We start from the raw sequence: 20,268 nt of genomic DNA on the forward strand, positions 1-20,268 counted from the left end.
CCAGGATTTCCAACTCCCAACATAACAGTGGTTCCATCTGTTTCTAATCTCATTGTTCTAGGTACTTCTTCCTGGCCCAAAGACAGAGGGGAAGTCAGTGATTCTTTCCAAAGGGTGGAAATTAACCTGTCAGTGCTGCAGCCAGCTCCATTGCTTTCCTCTAAAACACTCCACAGTTGAGGGTTATTGCCGCAGCCCTGACTGCGCCCATCAGCCCTACTTCCCACTTCTACAGAAAAAGCTGAAGAAGTATCTGTGCTAGAGGGGGAGGTATTATTGATAAAGTTCAACTTTTTAGCATTTTGCCATACCTACACACCACTTTAAATGAGCAGAAATACAAAGAAATCACTTATTATCCCCTGTCTTGTGTGAAAGTTCAGGTGAACTATCAGGTTCCTCTGCCACTTAATGCCCAGCATTAGCCACCGATGGCCATCCTCCTGCAGAGTTAGGGAGCAGCATCCTTACAAGCCACAAACCGTCTGCCAGAGCACACTGCCACAGACTGCTCTGCTTCCACAGCATTGCTTGTACCTGTTTCTCAGGAAGGGGAGAGCACTGACACCTAGCCTGCTGGGCCAGCCCTCCATCCCCAGGTTCAGCTGATACAAGGATTCCTTGCTTTTTATGGTGGTGGTCCCTTGAAGCCATCGCATAGCAATACCTATTAAGCTCTTAAAATAGGCCTTTTAGGAAAGGATACCATGATTTTTAATCTCTAACGCTAATGCTTACTTCTACTGAACAGATGCCCAGAGGCAGTCTCCTACACCACTCCTGCGACATTATGGAAGCCAACTGATTTTCTGGAGTGCCAGGAATAAGCTTTGTATTTATGGCTTTTAAATAAAATAAGTGATAAAATGCAAATCCTCCCCCTAATGTTTTCAGTATATATTTCACTCATCTTCTCTGTGAGTCAAACTCAGAGGAGTGTTTAAGGTGAAGTAATTTCCAGCTCCTAGGAATATTACATCACCTTTGTCTGTCTACAAAAGTTTGGGCTCTGATCAAAGCTAATGCTCTGGTCAAAAGGTTCCTGCTCTCACCTCTCTATCCCCGCACTGAGGCTCCCATTCCTTCCTGCCTGCTTAGCTGCACATGCTCTGCACTCAGGTCTGTCAAAATAATCCTGTTCAACCCACATCCCCTTCTCCATCCACACACATGGTATTATAAGGATTTCTGCTAACCCGGGTAAGTCCTCACCGACCCAAGGGACTGAGGGAAAAGCCACACGTGCAGTTAGGCACATGGCAGTTTTCAGGAGAACCAATAAGAACCACCCTCTTCACATCAACATACAAGGTATTTAAATTCACACAGATCATACTTATAGGACAGTTCCCAAGACAAGGCAAGCTGAGTATACATTTAATATTTTACAGCAACCAGAGGAGGGGGGCCCAGCTCTTTCCCGTACCGTTCTCAGTCATCTGGTCTTCCTTCTCACCTTGTGCTGCCTTTCAATAAACCAATTTATCCTACTGAAGAGGCAGAAAACTATTCTAAAAAATAAAATAGAAAAGCAGATTTTTTTCTGCTGCTTCAGTGAGTTGAATCAGCATACAGGCAGCTAAGCACTGGAGTCCACACAAGGGAGGAAGCAGCACCATGCAGCCAAGAAAATCAGCAGACCCTTTTGGAAGCAGTATGCCAGCAGATCCCCACCCCAAGGTACCCTATGCCAGTAACACTGGACAGCCTAAAAAACACCTGGCTTTTCAGCCTTTCCTCCCAAGCAGAATTGGAAGTCCAGAGATGTACACTTAGTAATAAAATAAAAAAGGGAACTGACTCGTTTACAAAGTTTCTTGCCATTTTTATTTCATGCAAACCCATCCAATCATTCCTAGAGTTAATCACATTTAAGCAGGCAGTTCCACAAATTCAAGCACTTTATCCTTAATATAGTTACTGTCACAGTAGACACAGTCCTAGACTGAGCCATCCTCAGCTACCGAATGGACCCACAGTTTGGGGGAAGGGATAACAGCCTGAAGCCTTTCCAGGACTACAGGTCAGGCTATCCTAGCCAACGCTGGCTCTGGGTGATACTCCCTTTCCCAGCTGAACCTGTCTGCTGGTGAGGTTTCATGCTGAACTGTACTAAAAAAGAATGCCTTTCCTAGTTTCTGATACATTATTTTCCAACATGGGTCAGATAAAATCAGGAGTCCAGCACCCACACATCAGCACAAACCCTTTATGCTTTTCAGGTTTTGGTATACTTGTAGCCTTTTTGTGTAACAACAAAGTGAAATTTGGCATTTCAATCAGTAAAAAGCAGGCTACTTACGTATGCATGCAGAAGCCTGGGGAAAAGTATGGAAGAGGAAACTAGGAAAGTAACATATATACCCTGGTTTTCCTACTCATGGTCAGTCCTCATTTCAGGAAAATCTGAATGTTGTTCCCTTTGCTGGCCTGCCTTCCTTCCTTTTGAAGATGCAAAGCAAAACCAGACAGGCATTCCCTTTCCAGTCTCCTGCTTACAAAACAACTTGAATGTATTACTCCTTCAAAACATCTGTTTGCACTCCTAACATGAGAAAAAATGTTGAGACTTTATGTGTTCGATAACAAGTCATGACCTCTGCTTTGGAATTTGGAATCTGGTTAAACCCAGCTTGTTACACTTCTAAAACCTAGTCACTTCTGAAACTTCAATGAATTAAAGTCTAATTATTCTAAAATGATTTTTTTCCTATGTTTCTGATTTAGAAATATCCACTGAGATTATTAAAGAGGGCTCATTAGCTTTGCTTCATTTCTTTTTACTTCTTAATTACACTAATGGATGACATTCTAGCTAGTGAGTCAGTGTTTTTAGGGCAGGGGTGGTGAGCTCATAAACTGAATGCAGCACGCCAAGCGGTTCATCCAGGCCACAGCCCAGTCTTAACCCCATCTTTCAGAGCATCCCTAAAATGTGGACAGGCAGCAAGCCACATACTAGGTGATTACTAGGGCAGCCTGCACCAACCATTTCTTGTAAGAGCCTCACAGTCCTTCCACCACTTGCCTTCATCTCACCTGTAGCCTAAAGGCAGGTCCCACCACCGTAAGGAAGACGTAAGGTGGGACTGTGTATGCACATCTGCCAGAATAGACGTGCAACCTCTGACCATATGACACACCGTGCGGTGTCACAGGACAGAGCAAACCTGCATAAGCTGCATAACAGGACACACACACAGCCTCCAGTGAGATGACTCATTTGACACGTATCTGGACGTGTCAAATCAGCCAGACAACAGGGCAGGCAGATTTTGAGAATATGACATATACACAGCCACTTATCTGTTGGGGGAAGGGCCACACCTTTCCTTATCACATACCTATCAGAAGCTATGTGACTCCCCAGGCTGAAAGCACAGGCACTGCTGCCTCAGAGCAGTTCTGGTTATGGCAAATACACCGCTGCTCCGACAAGCACATCATTTTTCGCTTTCTTTGTTTTGCAGATGTTCTCTATTACAGGGCAGAGTGGTCTGTATCTCCAAGGTAACAAGCTAGTCCATTTTATTATACACTAATGAGGTTCAGTACAAGTTTTCCTTTTATTTTGAACCATTTGACTGATAGTGAACATTCTTCACATAGTCAGGCAGAATGCCTGCGGGACATCCTAAGTCTCATTCCTACAAGCTGCTTATGGGGTAAAATTGTCAATAAGGAAGAAAATACTAAAACAATAGCTAAAGAAAGACATATCACTGCCCTCCCCTGAGTACCTGTTTATTTGTTTATCTGTTTTTCTAAAGTGTGGTCTTTGTTCATTGCCTTTCTTAAGAGAGAGGTCTTTCTTAAACCATGGAAAGACACAAGCAAAGCAAGGATCACACGTCAGTGACAGGAAGAGGGGTGAAGCAGTAGCCAGCCCTGTTAAGGATACAGGTGTTTGTCTTCTACAAATTTCATGTGGCATCTGGCATAAAAACACATCAGTAGGGTAAATTCCCACCCAAAAGTTCAATGGAAAACAATTACAGAGGAAACACCTTCTAGGCAAATGATCAAATCCCTCCCAGTGCAGGGACTTCAGTGGAAGATAACAGAGGTAATTCTGTATCTGGTATTGCTTTATTAAAGCAACTCTGGCTCTAAGTTTTCTCATTCTTACGATATAAAATATGCCTTGGCAATATGTTTTAACCTATATGCTTCATGCGTCCCAAAGCGGTATCGAAACACTGGCCTGAAATGCAGTACCTGCAGGCAGGGGAGGAAAAAGTGAAGGCCATTTTCTTTCCTTCAGGACAGAATGTTGTTTTGATACCTGGCTTAGGTGCCTCCACCCAAAGCAAGGCGCTGCTGTTAACATTAACCACTTACCCTCTTTATGCAAAACAGTCATTTTCAAGAAGGGCTACAGATCCCAGGAACTTTATGGGCCACTGCTGTAGAGTCTGAGGAAGGCAGCTGTAAAGACAAGCCTATTGTTAGTAGTCTCCGAAACACCAGCCATGGGTCCACATCTCCAACGGAGAAAAGGCAGAATGTCCATAAATCAGAAAAGAGTAAAATCCCTGAGTTCACTCTCCTAAGGTTTTTATACTCCACAGCCACTCTTCCTCCTCCTCCTCTCTTGGGACCTCTTACTCCTGTGACTCAGTCCCCCATCTCTGATCTGCCTCTTAAAAATAATTCCCTTCTACATTCAAATTTGATAATACAAAACTTCTGCAAATTAACTACTGAAAAAATTCTCTGTACCTTCCTGCCCTGAGCAGACACAGTGTTGGCCATTCTAATATAGCGATTTAGCACATCTTTGGTATGTGTTGCACTTTTATGTTTAAAAATAAAGTATGACATTTATCTACATAACTGTAATTTCTTAATGACTTTCCCTCAGGTGTTTCTCTTCTAAATCATAATTATAGGCACTGAAGTGACTCTAAAATGCCATGCATACCTGATTATTCTGCTTGTCTGCTTTCAGGGTATTCAGGGGTTCTTTTCTAACTTAACAACATTAGCAATGTATTGCTTTTGGTGCAGCGGCAGAGATCAGCAGCTGGAGGGGAGAAAACTTATTTCTAGACTTCTGCCTACACTAACAGGCCAACTGCCACAATTCTGACTGCAGGACTTAAGCTGGACCTAAACTCCACAAGAACAGGCTGGGAGAGGTGGCTGATCCTCCCATTGCATTAAGTTATAGGACAAAGCCAACAGCTGGTATCTTGCCATAGGCAGGAGTGTATTGCCCACTGGAGTGTGACTTGGGAATGCGCTGAGGAAAAACACGCTTTCTTCAGGTGCTGAGCCAAACCACCATTCCTATTCATGTACCAACCCAGCCACATGTGGCACATCAGGTCAAAAGAGTCACAGATGACACATGGACAATCCAGACCCCCACAGGAACATGGGAGAAAATACACAAATTAACACTCTACCAGCCCTTGTCCACCCTTACAAAGTCCAGCTTGGAATGGTCCTATAAGAATATTGCTTAATTTTGTAGGGCCCAGGTGGAATTTGCTGGATTATAGTAGTCGTTAGGCTGGGTAAATTGAACACATTTGAGATGAAAGTAACAGCTATAAATATAGAAAACTCTGATGTTAGGTGCAGTCATTTTTCTGAGTATATCTGCATTTTAAAATGCACTTGCAAAATAAAAGCAGAGACTCACATCATTATTTTTTGCTCCAATCTTCCAGCAGCAGTAGCATCACAGCATACATTATAGGATATGGCCTGCTTATCACAAAACTCTGAAGCCAAAATGCTAAGCCTGTTTTTCTAAGTATCTTCCAAGCCTCAAAAGCACCTGAGTTTGTGACATGATGTAGGATTACCTATGTACGTTGAGTTAAGGTCTTAAAAGATGTTATTACACGCCAGTTTTCTGGGGCCCTTGCCTTACCCTGTTTACTACACAGCTTTCCTCTGGGAAAAAATCCAGACAATGTAGTGATGAAGCCTGCTCTTTCTGGACACTCTTTTTCCCTCTGTATCATTTGTTGCAAGAATTGGCAAGGGATTAAAGGTGAACTTGAAGAAAACAGAAGGTATCACAATGAAAGCAAAGGAATGTGTCTTTTTATCATGGCGTTCTTCTGCAGTGCCAGCCAAGCCATTTAAATCACACTTTTCACTGTTTTTTTAGCAACTGCATATTCCTCATCCTCCCATATGTGGCTTGAGATTGTGGGTTCTAATTTGCAGCAGAGCTGAAGAGTCAGCTTGCAGTTGATTTATGTGGATGCTCTACTTGGAGTATCTGCAGTACTAAACACCGAGTACTCTGAGATATCAGCTTCTGGGCATATCAGTCATGGATAACAAAGAGAGGATACAAAGGTCCCATCATGTCACAGGAGTATTATGGAAAAAATTCAATAGGTATGCTCAAGAGAAAAAAGTGCATTAGAAAATCAATCACTAATTTCAGAGCAGACTCTTGTAGCTGCTTACTAACTCTAAGGCATTTGCTCTTGTAGTCTCAAAGGTACCATTTTGTGTATGATTTCCTAGACTGTTGTCAAATCACAGCCTGAAAGGAACAGAAATGCCACACCAAATCACTACACCAACTGCTGCGTGCCTATCACAGATGCCTGCCATGCAAGCCAAAACTTCTGGACTCAAAGCACAGATCTCTGTCCCTGAGCCAGAGAAGCTGCCTTCCTGTCACTGAACCAGCAAGAAGAGGTTGCAAGGCATTTACTTTGTCAGGTAGCATTTACTACCATTATTGGCTGGTGGGAAAGGTAATTCAGGAATAGCAGGTTCTGTCACAGAAGAAGAATGTGTTCTGACAGGTAAAACTCCCACCCACTCTTTTTGGATTTTATTCACAATGCCCAGTTCTTTCTATCTGTCCCTATCCGTGCATAAGGGTTTCTGTAACAGCAGTTCCCAGTCAGAAGCCCATGCCTTTTGCCTGTCCACCTGTCCCCTCCTCTTTCTCCAGCAAGCCTCTTATACGAGTCCCACTGTCCTGGCTAAGCCAGTCTCAGCTCTCTCCCTTTGCCTTCCCTCCAAGGTCACTGCTTGAATATTAGCTTCCCAACAACTCCTAGGCTGACATACCCTCCCAGTTTCTGGCTCAGATGTGTTACCAGTTACCTCACTCCTGCCTTGTCTTCAACAAGCCTTGACCAATCTGCCTCTCTTTCAGTGTTTCTCCCAAGCAGATTCCATCCTTGACCTCAACATGTGAACTCTCCTCTACATCCCCAAGGCTACCTGTCCTCCTTTTTGCCCAACTAAGTCCCAGCTGTTGTTTTTCTCTCCAGCCTCAGCTTCCTTCCTCACTCCCTACCTCTTCTTGCACCACCTCCATGCCTCCCTCCTGTTTGTCATCCAGCTGTCTCCCACTCCTGTCCTCATTCCCCCCAACTCCAAACCACAACACCACAGAGACAAGGTTTCAAGAATATTGTTAAAGGAATAAAGCAACATAATCTTCCCTTAACCTTCCTTTCAGGAATGGCTTGATCACTTGGCTGCTGTTTGTCAGTTTTCCACCTCAAGCAGACATCAGCTATGGAAAAGTGCAGCCAAAACTGTTAAAACTTCTCAAAGTTACAAGGAAGTGAGTACAAGGAGTCATACTGGGACATGCTGCTCAGCCTTAACAACATAACAGTGCTATTTGCCTCTCCAGGGATCTTACATATATACAGATGTAGTGCTTTCATTTAGATTATTGGCTTGAGTAAGTATCCATGAGATCCACTAATTATAACTTTGCTTCAGTGAAAAATATTGGCCCTGGTTAAATAAAAAGGGTGGTCAGCTTCAGCTTTTAACACAGAGACTTTGCTAAAGTTGCTTGCCAAAAATTCCATCTTTACATATGTGGTAGCTATGAGCCACCTGCAAACAAGCAGCAGAGCCTGCTTGCCAGTTATACTGGCATTCTGCTATCAAATCCTTGTAAAAAACATGTTAAAAAGTACACGTTTAAAGACCGACATTTGGCTTTAGTATGTCTAAAAGTTACATGACCTGACATTTCCAATATATTTGTTTGTTTGTTGGGTTTGCATTTTATCTATATGTAATTTCTTTGTACCTTACCATGAACTTTCAGTTATTAGTAGCTTTAGGAACCCTGAGTCACGCAGGAAAAGAAGAGTATGCATATAGACACGTATGTGAAATTCCCAGGTTTTCATTAAATAAAGACCATACATGAAGATCCTTACAGACTGCAGAGCCATAATGTTTTAAGCGTTTCCTTCCAAAGCCTTTGTTGAAAAGTAAACAAACACATAACCCCCCAAACAGTATCCTTAAAAACGTGAAGCTTGTATTCTATTTTCTCTTGGGAAAGTACATTAAAGAGAATTTAAAAGTTTTATGTATATCTCTCTGTAGTTTTGGTAGGTAAAAACTTTAAATTAAAAAAACAAAAAAACAAAACATAAGATGCAACATAGAAAAAACAAAGAACTTGTGAAGAATTATTTTGGTTTACTCCTGAAGTAATAGGAAACTAAACTAAACTTTATGCACCTTCACTAAATCAGCAACAAGAAAAAAACCTTTCATCTTTGACTTCATTTTTACTTCTGCTAGTTCAACATGAAAATTTAGAAGATACTGGGTGCTGTTTTCTTTCATTTCAGATTTCAACAGTCGAAACAGAAACAGTGCAAGAAAATGCCAGGGAGAGTGAACTCATTTTATAAATAAAAGTGTGAGCATGTACAATATATAAAATACATGAGTTCATATTTGGTCAGATAATGTTCTTACACCTGTTCATTCAGGCTTTGGACCAAAGCACTTGCAGAGCTAGTTGAATGATATTTGAACAGAGCTGGGTAAAAATAGATCTGTTCTTGTAACGTTATCAAAAGGATCTGACCTAACAGGTGACGACATCTTATGGGGTAAATCTTCTAAACTGGATGTTTCCTCATGTTTTAGGATTGGTTAGTATTACTCAGTATGCATAAAATAGCTGACCTCTACTACAGGACATATTGTATTTATGAACTGTCACCTACTTCTTCAGTCCTATGTCAAGTTTATACTATATTCCTAGTTTATATTATACACCAAATCTTTCATTGCAGTTGTTTTATTTGCAAACTAATCCAAAAGTACTGTCAATGTAAATTAAGTTACAGTATTACTGCAGATCTGTGGTAGACAGCAGTCTCTAAGCTGTCTCTTCTTTTTTTGATGTTTCATATGTCTTATGAATATAGCTATATAGATAATTAAGGATTGTACTCTTTTCTTTATAGCAGTTTTGTCTTCCTTCAATAAAAGGAAGATTTGATAAAAAAGAATTGCTACAATATCCATTGCATTTTAGCTCTTTATGTCTGCTCTATTACCAAGGTTGCCGTCTGAGAGCCCATTTAGCTTTACCTGCATGGCTTAGTACTGCGCCTCCTCTTCAGAAACACTCACCAGCGAGCAGCTCTGCCCAGTACCCTAGCTGAAGCAGTCATTCAGCACACCAGGGAAGATTAAACCTGCTCTCCGCAGTCCGAGTCACCAAGGAAGATTGCTTTGGAAACCATTTAAAAGCATGCCACTGGGGATAAAAGCTGCGCAGTTTGTATCGAGCAGGGAGGCAGGTGAGGAGTCTGCGAGAGTATGCTTACGTCCAATTAGCAGGCAGCGAAAGCACCAGTTGCCCTGCTCAGCCACTCTTAATTCATGTTTGCTCAGCTTTTGTTGGCACTGGTGGAATTTAGTGACACACATTAATAAGGCAATTGTGGCAACGTGCCTCATTTGCTCAAAACCCATAACGTTCCCTGCGGACTCAGAATTTACATTTTGTTTCAGCTCATCACATGTGAGACTTAGCAACCTTGGCTGGAACCGCAGGATTTGTATATACACAGAACACAGCATCAGTTTAATTTGAACAGTTTGTCAAGCCAGTAAAAAACCTGGTGGGGCATGGTTGACTCAAGAATGACTTCTTTGTATTTGAATGATGCTAGATTTCAATCAGCATAAGCTTTAGCAAGCTCAGAGCTTTGGTTCCGGGGCGTTCACTGAGCCACAGCATACTGCAGAAGGAAAGATTCATAATTAAAAATCAGTGTTTGGAGAGCTCTTCTCCAGTTTCATGACACACTTTCTGTGTCATCATTTTTGTAGTCTGTACTGTCAGTGTTTTCCATTTGTTTCTGCGGCAAAGATGGGTTTCTGCTATATTTTTAAGTATTGTCTATTTATAAGTAGGGCAGTGAAATAAAGCATTGTTACAAAGCCAAAAATTAACAGCTCCCCTGCTCTTTTCTCTGCAGTTGGGACTAAAATAAAACAGTTAATGACTGTATGTGTAGCTTAGAAACACCTCTACAGAAATAAATACTCCCTGCTGTACTCCTACAACAACACCCTAATTAACTAGCTAATTAGCTAACATAGTAGCCAACCTACCAGCTGACTGAGACTGCGAGCACAGTATGGAATTTCTAGTAGTCAAAAGAAGTAGAAAAATATTGATGTCTCTGCAGAGCTAGCATTCAGGAAGGGTTTCCCATAAGAACCCAAGGAGAACAGAGTTAGTCAAGAAAAAAAAAATATTCAGGCTTGGCAGAGCCGTGTAATCAAAACACGACATAACCTCCAACATGGCAGAGGCCATTGCTGTCAATTTCTTATTAGAAGTATTGATGTCAAAATTACTTTGACTTTTTCTTGTGTACTTTCAGGCAGGAGTGCTGCAAGAATATGCCTGATAGATGTAACTCTGTGCCGGATCCATCACAGATACACCTTGAAGCCTTTGGCAACATCCTTGTCCATTTTCACGTCTATACAACGAAGACAGATCTCACTCTTCTTTGCCTTACATGGCTACAGAGATTAGGCAGATACCAGATCACTTTACCTTCTACCAGTGTAACACAGCAAATGGGCTCTTTCTAGGAGCAGAAAGTCTCCTAGAAGGGCCTGGGGCAGAACAAGGTAGAGCACCTAGAAAAACCTTTCACCCTGCACGTGCCACTGCAGGCTCCCCCAGGCCAGGGAAGGGGGGTTACACATCCCCAGTTGCCTCTGCTGTGGAGTTAAACTAAGTGCATGTCCTGTCCTACCCTTGCAATAAAAAATAGGGGTGAAACCCCTCTGAGAACAGATCTCTCTGCCAGACAGATCCCAAAGGCTTGCTTAATGTGTGTTAAGTATAGGTATACATATGAATAATGCATTATTAAATAATAATTAGGATAATGAAGACTCCTATCCTATATGGTAAAGAGACAGGAGAGGAGAATTCTCTTGTACTGATTTTGTATTTGCCAGGCTGGTGGTGACAGTCACATATCAGCTGTTCAACTCAGTAAGAGAGCAGTCTGTAGAGTAGCACATTCACCTTGCAGATGCCTCACAATAGTTTGCAACCGCAAGTAAATAATAAATATAACAGCAACTTCAAATTACAGCAAGAGGGGAATGGAGAAGTTAAGGAACTCAATTCTTTTTCTGTCGCTGGCAGACAAGCACAGAACAAAGCTTTCCCAAATTCACTTCCAGCCCAAGGTTAAACCAGCAAGCTGCAGGTACCTGCCGTGGTATGCACAGGCTCTTTGTGGAAGTTAGATGACTTGTACATGGCCACTGAGCCACCTAGTAGCAGGACTTAAAACAAAATGCATGTTTTCAGTTCCATACCCTAATAGACCAGCCTGGCCAACAGATCAAGTGTCTACCATGGTGGGGTGTAATCCATTTCTTTTGAAAGGAAATGTCAAGGAAAGGTTTAGCAGAAAACAGACAGGTATTTGTCTTTTGGGAAGTAAAAACTAAGGAAGAAAACATCTTTATTTTCCTTCATATAAATTGTGGCTTGAAGATTTTTTTTAATTTGTACTGCAGCAACACTAAGTTCCATGTACAAAGCCAAAGGATGAGATTTCTGGGATTTTAGATACCAGTCGGTGCCAACTAATTGAAACAATGATGAGACTCTGTGTGTGTGTCCATGTTTGGCTGAGTGTTTAGCATCATTTTGCTTACATAAGGGCCACCAATATTCTGAAAGGAAGCAGCACTGCTCCTGGCTGAGAAACAGGGAGCAGTTCTACATAGCAATGGGACCTTTGCTTATCTTTCAGCTCTGTGCGCACAGCAGCATGATCCTTTCTGCATATTAACAGCTGCAACCTTTCACGTAAAGAGCTTTGCATAAGTTTAATTTGAACTTTCACTGCTTTTTTTCCCAGTAGAGCATTTAGGAGAAGAGCAGCTTGTTCTTTAGGAACTCAGGTGATCTTGTGTTTTGAGTTTATAACTTTAGAAGGCGTGCTACATTATATTACAGGCAATGTGAATGTGTGAGATATTTACTGTACATGAAAGTGTTAGTTGTACAACTGGATAGGCACCATGCCAGCCAAACTCATCCGTCAGGCTGTCAACACCTCACTCTTTTTCTGCATGACCTATGTGGAAAATTTTCCTACAAACAGCTGTTCATATCGTAGGCAGACAACAGGTTGTCTTAAACCCACTTTCAATTGTGCATAAAGGTTTGTGAATTTCTAGTTTCATCTGCAAGATAAACAACAACGGGATGTTCTTTTGATTTACATTCATGATTTGGTTTACATTTCCTATTTGCATAAATTCTTCTGGACCTCCTAGCCCCATCGCCAAAAAAAGACTTTTAGTTCACTGACCTTTTCCATCTGATGAAAAAAAAATTGAGATCTGAATGCTGCAGACAGAATTGAATTATCTTCGATCCTTGTCCTTTTTTTTCCTTAAGGGTTCACCAGCAGATGTGAAAAGATTACCCAGAATCTTTGTGACAAATGTGACAAAAGCTCAGCAATGTGTATTATCAATGTGATGAAGACTTGTATTTCACAAAACTGAAGAGCTGTTTTATTATGTAAAGTAGCACCTTTTCCAACAGCACTGAAAATTAATGTTGTGTAGGTGCTAGAGTGATTTAGGACCCTAATTCTTTGGACTTTCAAGTAGATTTAGGCCTTAGGCTACAGGCCAGATTATTTAAACATTCACTAACTCTTTTGCATAAAATTTCCTTCTGGGCAAATCTAGGCTTTGAGAGGTGCCAAAAGAAATAACTGATTGGCAGCTGTAGGTAGAGTTCAGACCTTCTGAACAAAGCCTTAGATGGCCAGGAGTAGAATTCATCATGATGGATTAGACGTCTGAAGAAAAGATCTGAGCTGGTCAGCAAAGACACACTTGACCTGTTGTGGATGTCACCTTGAGGATGAAACAAAGCGCTCTACAACGTACCCACTTCTCTTCCCTGAATTCAGAGGTAGCTCATTTCTAGATATCAACACTTCAATAAATAAATCCTCCTTTCAACTCATTTTTGGAAATAGGACTTAAGTCCCTAAATCTTTTTGGGGAATTCATCCTGTAATTTTTTTGTACCCTAGTATAGACTCTTAACAACATATATAGCTAAACTGGCATATGGGCAATTTTAATAAAAGCAACACCTACGTGTCATTCAGTAGCGTGTCCTTAGTTCTCCAAAAGCTTCACCAGAATTATCGCTCCTGCTTTAGAAAGGTGAAAGCAGAGAAGCAGATACATGCTTTACACTACGTGGCAGTAATATTCAGATATCTGGCTGATGAAAAAGAACTCTTCTGGGGGCAATTTAGAGCAGTGTCTTCACTTAGCCACATTTAATCACATTTTGGAAGAAGGTATTGATTGTGGAATTAACTGTGCATGCAGAAAGCCTTCGGAGACTACTGCATTGGGCTTAACAGGGCTCTAGCAGCCCTCGGGTTAGATTACATCACAGGTGGGCATTTGACTGATGATCTTTATTAACTTTTTCCTTCAAATGTGACATTTACTTTTCCTCCAAGAGACATCCTCTTCATTCATTTATTCATGCACAAAGATGATACAACATTTAAAAAAAAAAACAAAAAGTACATTCAGTAATTCATATTGCTTACTCTTCCTTGCCATTGCATGTGATTCCCATGACTGTACTTGATAACAGTATTTCCAGCACACAGAACGTTCCTTCACAGAATGTGGGGGCTAGTTTTATTTGTTTATCCTTTCCTTTACACATTTCCAGAATGTCAACTCTGACATTCTGTATTTTTGCTAAAATTCTTCTTTGTGGTCTCAGAATTATGGATTGAGAGCTTAGTCAGAGCTATAATCGAGGGTGAAGTTAATCAAATACAAATGTGTATAAACCAGAGTTTTAAATGCTAGGAACAAAAAACATTTTTCCACTTTTCTTCAGAGCTCATTTTGTTCTGTATAAACACATCTCTGTGACTGATTCTTCAGCCACTGAGAGCTTTTCTGAATCTTCTGGATGTAAAGGTGTAGGTCAATGCTAGCGGAAGAAGGTTCAGTTCTGTGTGACCTCAAGAAGTCACAGTCTGCCTAGGTTTCAATTCTCCTGAGTACGTGATAGGGATCGTAGTACTTTCCAGAGAGTCCCTTTCAGTCTTGTCCGTATGGATTGCACAGAAAATCACTATCAAAAGGATTGATCTCAACAGACACAATGATGTGAAATCAATTGGAAAAGCTACTGTTTCAACAAGAACGGATGTTTATATCATTAAGAAAAAACAGCTCAGTCAAGGGGGTAAGAATCGTGCAACCAGGAAGACCAAATCAGCTCATCATCTTACATGTGAGCCACAGGGATGAAAAATAGGGGAATATTAAAGAAATGCAACAAATATACTAGAATACTGTCACTGCTTGTATCAGTAGCAGCCCACAGTTTTGTCACTGCCCTGTTCAAAAAGCTTTACAGAGTATAAACTTCCCAAAGATCTAGTCTAAGGAAAAACAAAAACACATGTATTCCCTCTCACAAGAAATATATTGTTTATATCAGAAGTAAAATAGTCATTTGCTGTTCAAACAAAAGACGACCAACTTCTGGCTGCTTCTGCAACAGTTTTGCTGCTCAAAATTGCTATGAGTGCAACACATGGCTCTGTATATGTATACAGTATATCTATCTAAAGGCCAAGAAAACATAAATACACAATATTTTATTACAATTAATTTAAAATTGCAGGCACCTATCACCAGTTTTGTATTCGTATGCCTTGTGTTTATAGAATTGGACAAGTTGTGGATAATGCTAAATAAACAAAAAATTCCTTTCAAGCTCACCCAAAACATTCTATTTATGCTAAAAGCAGTATTTGGTTTCATCTCTAGGCTAACAGACTTTCTATTAAAATCATTAAAAAGTTTGCAATTTCCAAATCAAAATGCCATTTCAAAACCCAAATTTTAAACTTAAAAAGTTCCAAAATTAAATATGCTCTATTTCCATGTTTTTTTCTTTTTTTCTGGAAAAATCTTTGAGTATATGACAGAAAAATTATTAGCTTCACTCCTAAAAGAGCATGTTTGGGCAGTTTGGCTATTCACAAAAAAATAGTAATCAGTTTGATGTTCACACTATCACTCAGAGCATAATAACTATTTCTCAGTAGCATTCAAAACTCTGGAGTGCTATGATACTGCTTACCAAAGTATTTAAGTTTTCTTAATGTTCGTGTCTCTTTTGGCAAATGAATTGGGGTATTTACATTTACAAAGATACCCTGGCTATAAAATTAGAGAACTTGTATTTAAAGGAGTTAGGTGTGCAACAAAGCTCCCCAGTTAATACGGAGCTAAAGGAGCTGGAGCAGCTGCCCTAAGAAGCTCCCCTCCTTTCCCCAGCTGTGAAATGCTGCTCCTGCACCGTAGCTCACATCCCGTCAGTTGTATGGATGCAACTGTTGGGGAGCAGCTCAGTAAACTGCATCGCTCTAACTGATCCAGGCTAAAAATAATTCTGTAACTATTCTTATTTTCCTTAATCCAAAGCAAGCAAAGTAAGGAAGATGTCATCTCTGCTAGGAAGAAAAGATCTTTATCATTAAAGTCCTGCTCTCAAGAACAGCAGACAAGTTTTCAGGGACACAAATCTTTCTACAAGTCCAAAGCAGAAGTAACAAACTTAAGCTAACTACATTTTGGAGACAGTATCTCTGATTTTTTCTCAGTTACATTAACCTGTTCGATAATATCAGAGAGAAGAGTAATGGAAACAAGCAGATTAGATGGCAAACGCAGCCAGAGGAGTGATGATAGGGCAGAGTGGGGAGAGATGAAAGACAAGTGACGCTTCTGTTCAAAGAAGGGAACATTTACTGTGGTGGTTATAGAAATGTGTGTATTAGTTTTGCATTTGTGGTTCTGACAGTTTGGTTCCACTAGTGATACACAGGGCTTGTGGAAAGATTGTTTCTGATGATGGGTTTGGTGACACTGGGGTGAGATGGGAGTTATTTGGTGCCTTGCAGTGAGTGGGCTGGGGAGATTGTCTTTCACATTGTGATCTTGTGATAAGCAACCAGTACAACTGGAAAGAGATTAATTAAGGCTCAAACGCATCAATCAAGAGTTTATCAGCTAAGCCACAAAAACAATACACTCTTAGTCTTTAGTAAAACAACAGGATTTACTGCCTGCTAGAATTAGTCAATCACCTGTGTTCGTTGATACAAACAGGCACATCTGTGATTACTACATTTCAGGAGACCTGCAAGAGCTTATGCCTGGTCTCCTGTTTCTGACTCCTTACAAGAATCAAACACCTGGCCAGAGACAGGCCCATAGGCTAAAAGTGAGTGAGGCTAACGGTGAGACCACCGTCACTCACGCATGTCCTTTACTTAAGGAGAGTAACTTCAGTGCAGATTTTCATGGGGAAAAACTCAAGTATGGGTGCCTTCAGCAAGACTCCAGAACAGTGCTGGCTCACTGGCATGATGACATGGGGGGTCCAGTTCAGGCTGCCAAATTCATATGAGCTGATCTTTCAAACACACAGAGAATCTCTTGTATTAAGAAAAAATAGACTGTTTTAGTATTCTAGGCTTAATTCAGGTAGACTTTTTGTGAAATGCTGTGGAAATAATTGAATAGTCCTTGTTAAGAACATTGCTTGTGCTTGTTTGCAGTACTAATTGCACAAATGTTTATGCACAACAGACAATATGTTCAGTGTTTTCAATATCTAAGAACCATGTTAAGAATAAACACTAATGACATAGTTTGTAAGATACATAATCTGTTTGTTTATGTGACTCAATATGTCTAAGGAGGAGATTTTGATTATTTTAATACAGTCCTGTGGTGGCTATTGTTGACTTTCCAATAGGCAAATGGACAGTCTGACAGCTAAATACTTGAAGAGGTTCCATATTTAAATATCTCCAAGAGCTGTAATTTTCCAAATCCATTAGATATTACATTTGGTTTAAGGCACATAATAATCCAAGCAATATGATTGTCAAAGAAATATCTTAGTTTCTTAACACATAGGGGAGCAGCTGCAAAAATAACGATGTATTGTCAACATGAACTTGTACTTGGTCAATGCACACTAAAACCCCTGCAAATGTTAACAAAACACAAATCCAAGTACTTCTGTAGTTAAACTTCTTTTCTGAACCTCCCATCCTTCCACCAAAGCAAACAAACTACAAAATCAGATGCAATATATTACTTTTTTACAATATACTTCTTAAAAAAAAATTACATCTCTTCAGAAGACAGAACATTTCAAATTAATGTTCACTTTTTAAAAACTTAGAATTTTTACAGCCAAATTACAGCCATACTATCTCATCTTTCCACCTCCCTAAAATAATGATACCGGTCTATAAGCCAACATCCTATACCCAGGACCATCACAGTGTACCTTATCACCCAGAAAAATGAAAACAGCTACCTAACTTTTCACTCAAACCTAATATCTGACATAGTAGGAAAAAAATATAATGTGTGTATTTCTTCACATCTCTCCCTTGCAAAGAATGAATAAACTATTAGGAAGTGTTATGTATTATGCTTTTATTAAAAGCTGATAATGAGTTAGGGATTGTTCAGTGAAATTTTTAGCAAAGTTTTACTAACTAGGCTTTACATAGCTTCTTCACTCGAATAAAAATACAATACAAGTATAGTAATCCATGAAATTATAGCATGAAATAGTGCAGGAGTACCCGTAAACTTGAAATTGTCTTGTTCTTTGGGAAAAAGAAGTTTAGGGGAAACCCCTCCAGCTTTGTTGTCAAGGTGTTTGGATTGCTTTGCAGCATGATGTCTACAGTGCTGGCGTTGCTGGTGCAGCGGTGCTATCCCTTGCAAAAATGCAGCCCATGTGCTCAAGCTATGGGAAAGCAATTTCAGTATTACTTAAGACCTGCTCTTGTTCCTTGCTAAAGCTGACCCAGCGTACTTCTTCACTGTCTAATAAACAATGGTCAGTTTTAAGAAAGATATCATAATTTTCAGTTTGAGGCTGCATTTTTACCTTCTGTGTGAGGAAGAATTCATCTATTTCTTCAGCTGCACTACATATTTGTATTTAAATCATTATGCAAAAGTACAAGATTGGAGTAATTATTAGGCAGAAAATCGGGAGGCTGCACACAAGTTTCAAACCCTCTCAGAAAAGGGTGTGTTTTTTCCCTCTCTCACTACAGGAAGTTCAGCAATTGGCATGCTGTTGGTACCAGCTGTCATGTTAACTGGGAGTTTTAAAATTAGACTGGATGGAAAAAAAAAAAAAAAAACTGAGGTAAAGAAGATATCTTGAAATTCCAAGGAGATGTGGACTCTGTGATCCACCCAATGTTAATGATTGAAGGGACCTATAATTAACAATGAGAGCACTGCAAAGGATTTGAATGTTCTATTGCTGCAAGACATATCACAGACACCCAGTATTAATCATGACTCTCTTAATTCTTCTGTCCTCAGTGACCCATTCAAGTGTCACTGAGGAGGGCATCTCTGAGGGTGTCCTTACCCTCATCATGTGCTCAGTCTCTCACAGAATGCACTGGCATGATTTCCTTCCTACAGCAATATTCAATTTGTTTTTCCAAGCTGCCTCTTCTCAGTTTGCAGTAACTGACAAGCCTTGCCCTGGGTAACTTTGTTCACTGGATATGCTCTCTCCAGGACAGTTTTCACTAGGAATCTTTCCAAGGATGTGTCACCCTGAGTTTGCCTTGTGTTCAGATCTTAGGTAACTATTAAAATCACACCAGCACAGCTGCTTCTTCCTGCATCTAATTAATGAACATGGTGCACCCTAGCAGAGTCCTATCAATTCAGAAGAGAATCTGATCAACAGCAAGGTAATCATAGAGCAGCATTCTCTTCAGGGCTATAAAAGGGTAATTAGAAGCAAGATGATCAATGCTTTTAACTAAGCAAGGGGATAAAAATTTGAACCATCTGTATGACTAGAGCGCCAGTTTCAAACCCACGTAGGCAAACTGGCACAAGCCTCTCCGTGAATATCAGTGAGTGATTCAAACCTGCTTCACAGGGGAAGATGTAAAATGCAAGATTGCCCTTTCCACAAAACTGTACTATTTTATTAAACTAAGTCAGTTTTGAACTGCACCTATACTTAAAGGGTAGTTCTATTCACATTTTCACACACAATCAAGCCAATAAAAGTATTGTGATGTCCTTTATCCTTGGCCAACTGTTTTTCTTCTTATTTGTGCTGTGCAATTACCTGTGTAGGACTGTTAATACAGTATCAATTGAATTGTCAGAACTTAAAATAAGGAATAGGAATGGCTTTTCAACCAGAATCATTTCACCAACCAATTTACAGTCAGCCTCCCATAGACTCCAACAGCACAATCGAAAAAAAAGAGTGAACAGCAGCACAAGAACAGGAACAAGTGGTTCTCCATTTAGATGAGAGCTGAAGATGGATAAAGAAGTTACTTTTCTCTGGATGCAGGCTAATGACAAAAGACCTTCAGTGGTACAAATGGGCAAACACAGCATTTCCCTCCTGCCCTTCTGTTGTGCCAGTGAAACTCCGTGAGTTACAATAAGCAGCAGATCAAAGGGCTAATCTGCATTAGGAGTAATACCTTCATTCTGGCAGGGTTTTTAGCACCACCAGGAAGGCTGGACACTCCCATAAAGCGGTGTTTCTATCAGCGTCCCTGTCTCATGAAATCATATCCTCGTGGTGAATTTCTGTAACTTTTATGCAAACCATAGCTGGTCACATTTCAGCATTTGTCTTTAATATGCATTGCAAATAATCAGAAATTAATATTACAGTAAACATAGCTAACTGAGCAATGACATCCTCTATCCACAAAACAAGTTTCATGCCTCCTGTAGATATGTCCAGTCTTCAGATTCTTCGTGAAATCACTGACACAAATACTGATCATAAATGGGCTGTGGTAATGTCAGAGGTGGTAGTGAGCTTGTTTAGCCTCTGTCCTTGAG

The sequence above is a fragment of the Falco cherrug genome, chromosome 5 (assembly GCF_023634085.1).
Source record: "Falco cherrug isolate bFalChe1 chromosome 5, bFalChe1.pri, whole genome shotgun sequence".
NCBI classification, from domain to species: Eukaryota; Metazoa; Chordata; class Aves; order Falconiformes; family Falconidae; genus Falco; species Falco cherrug.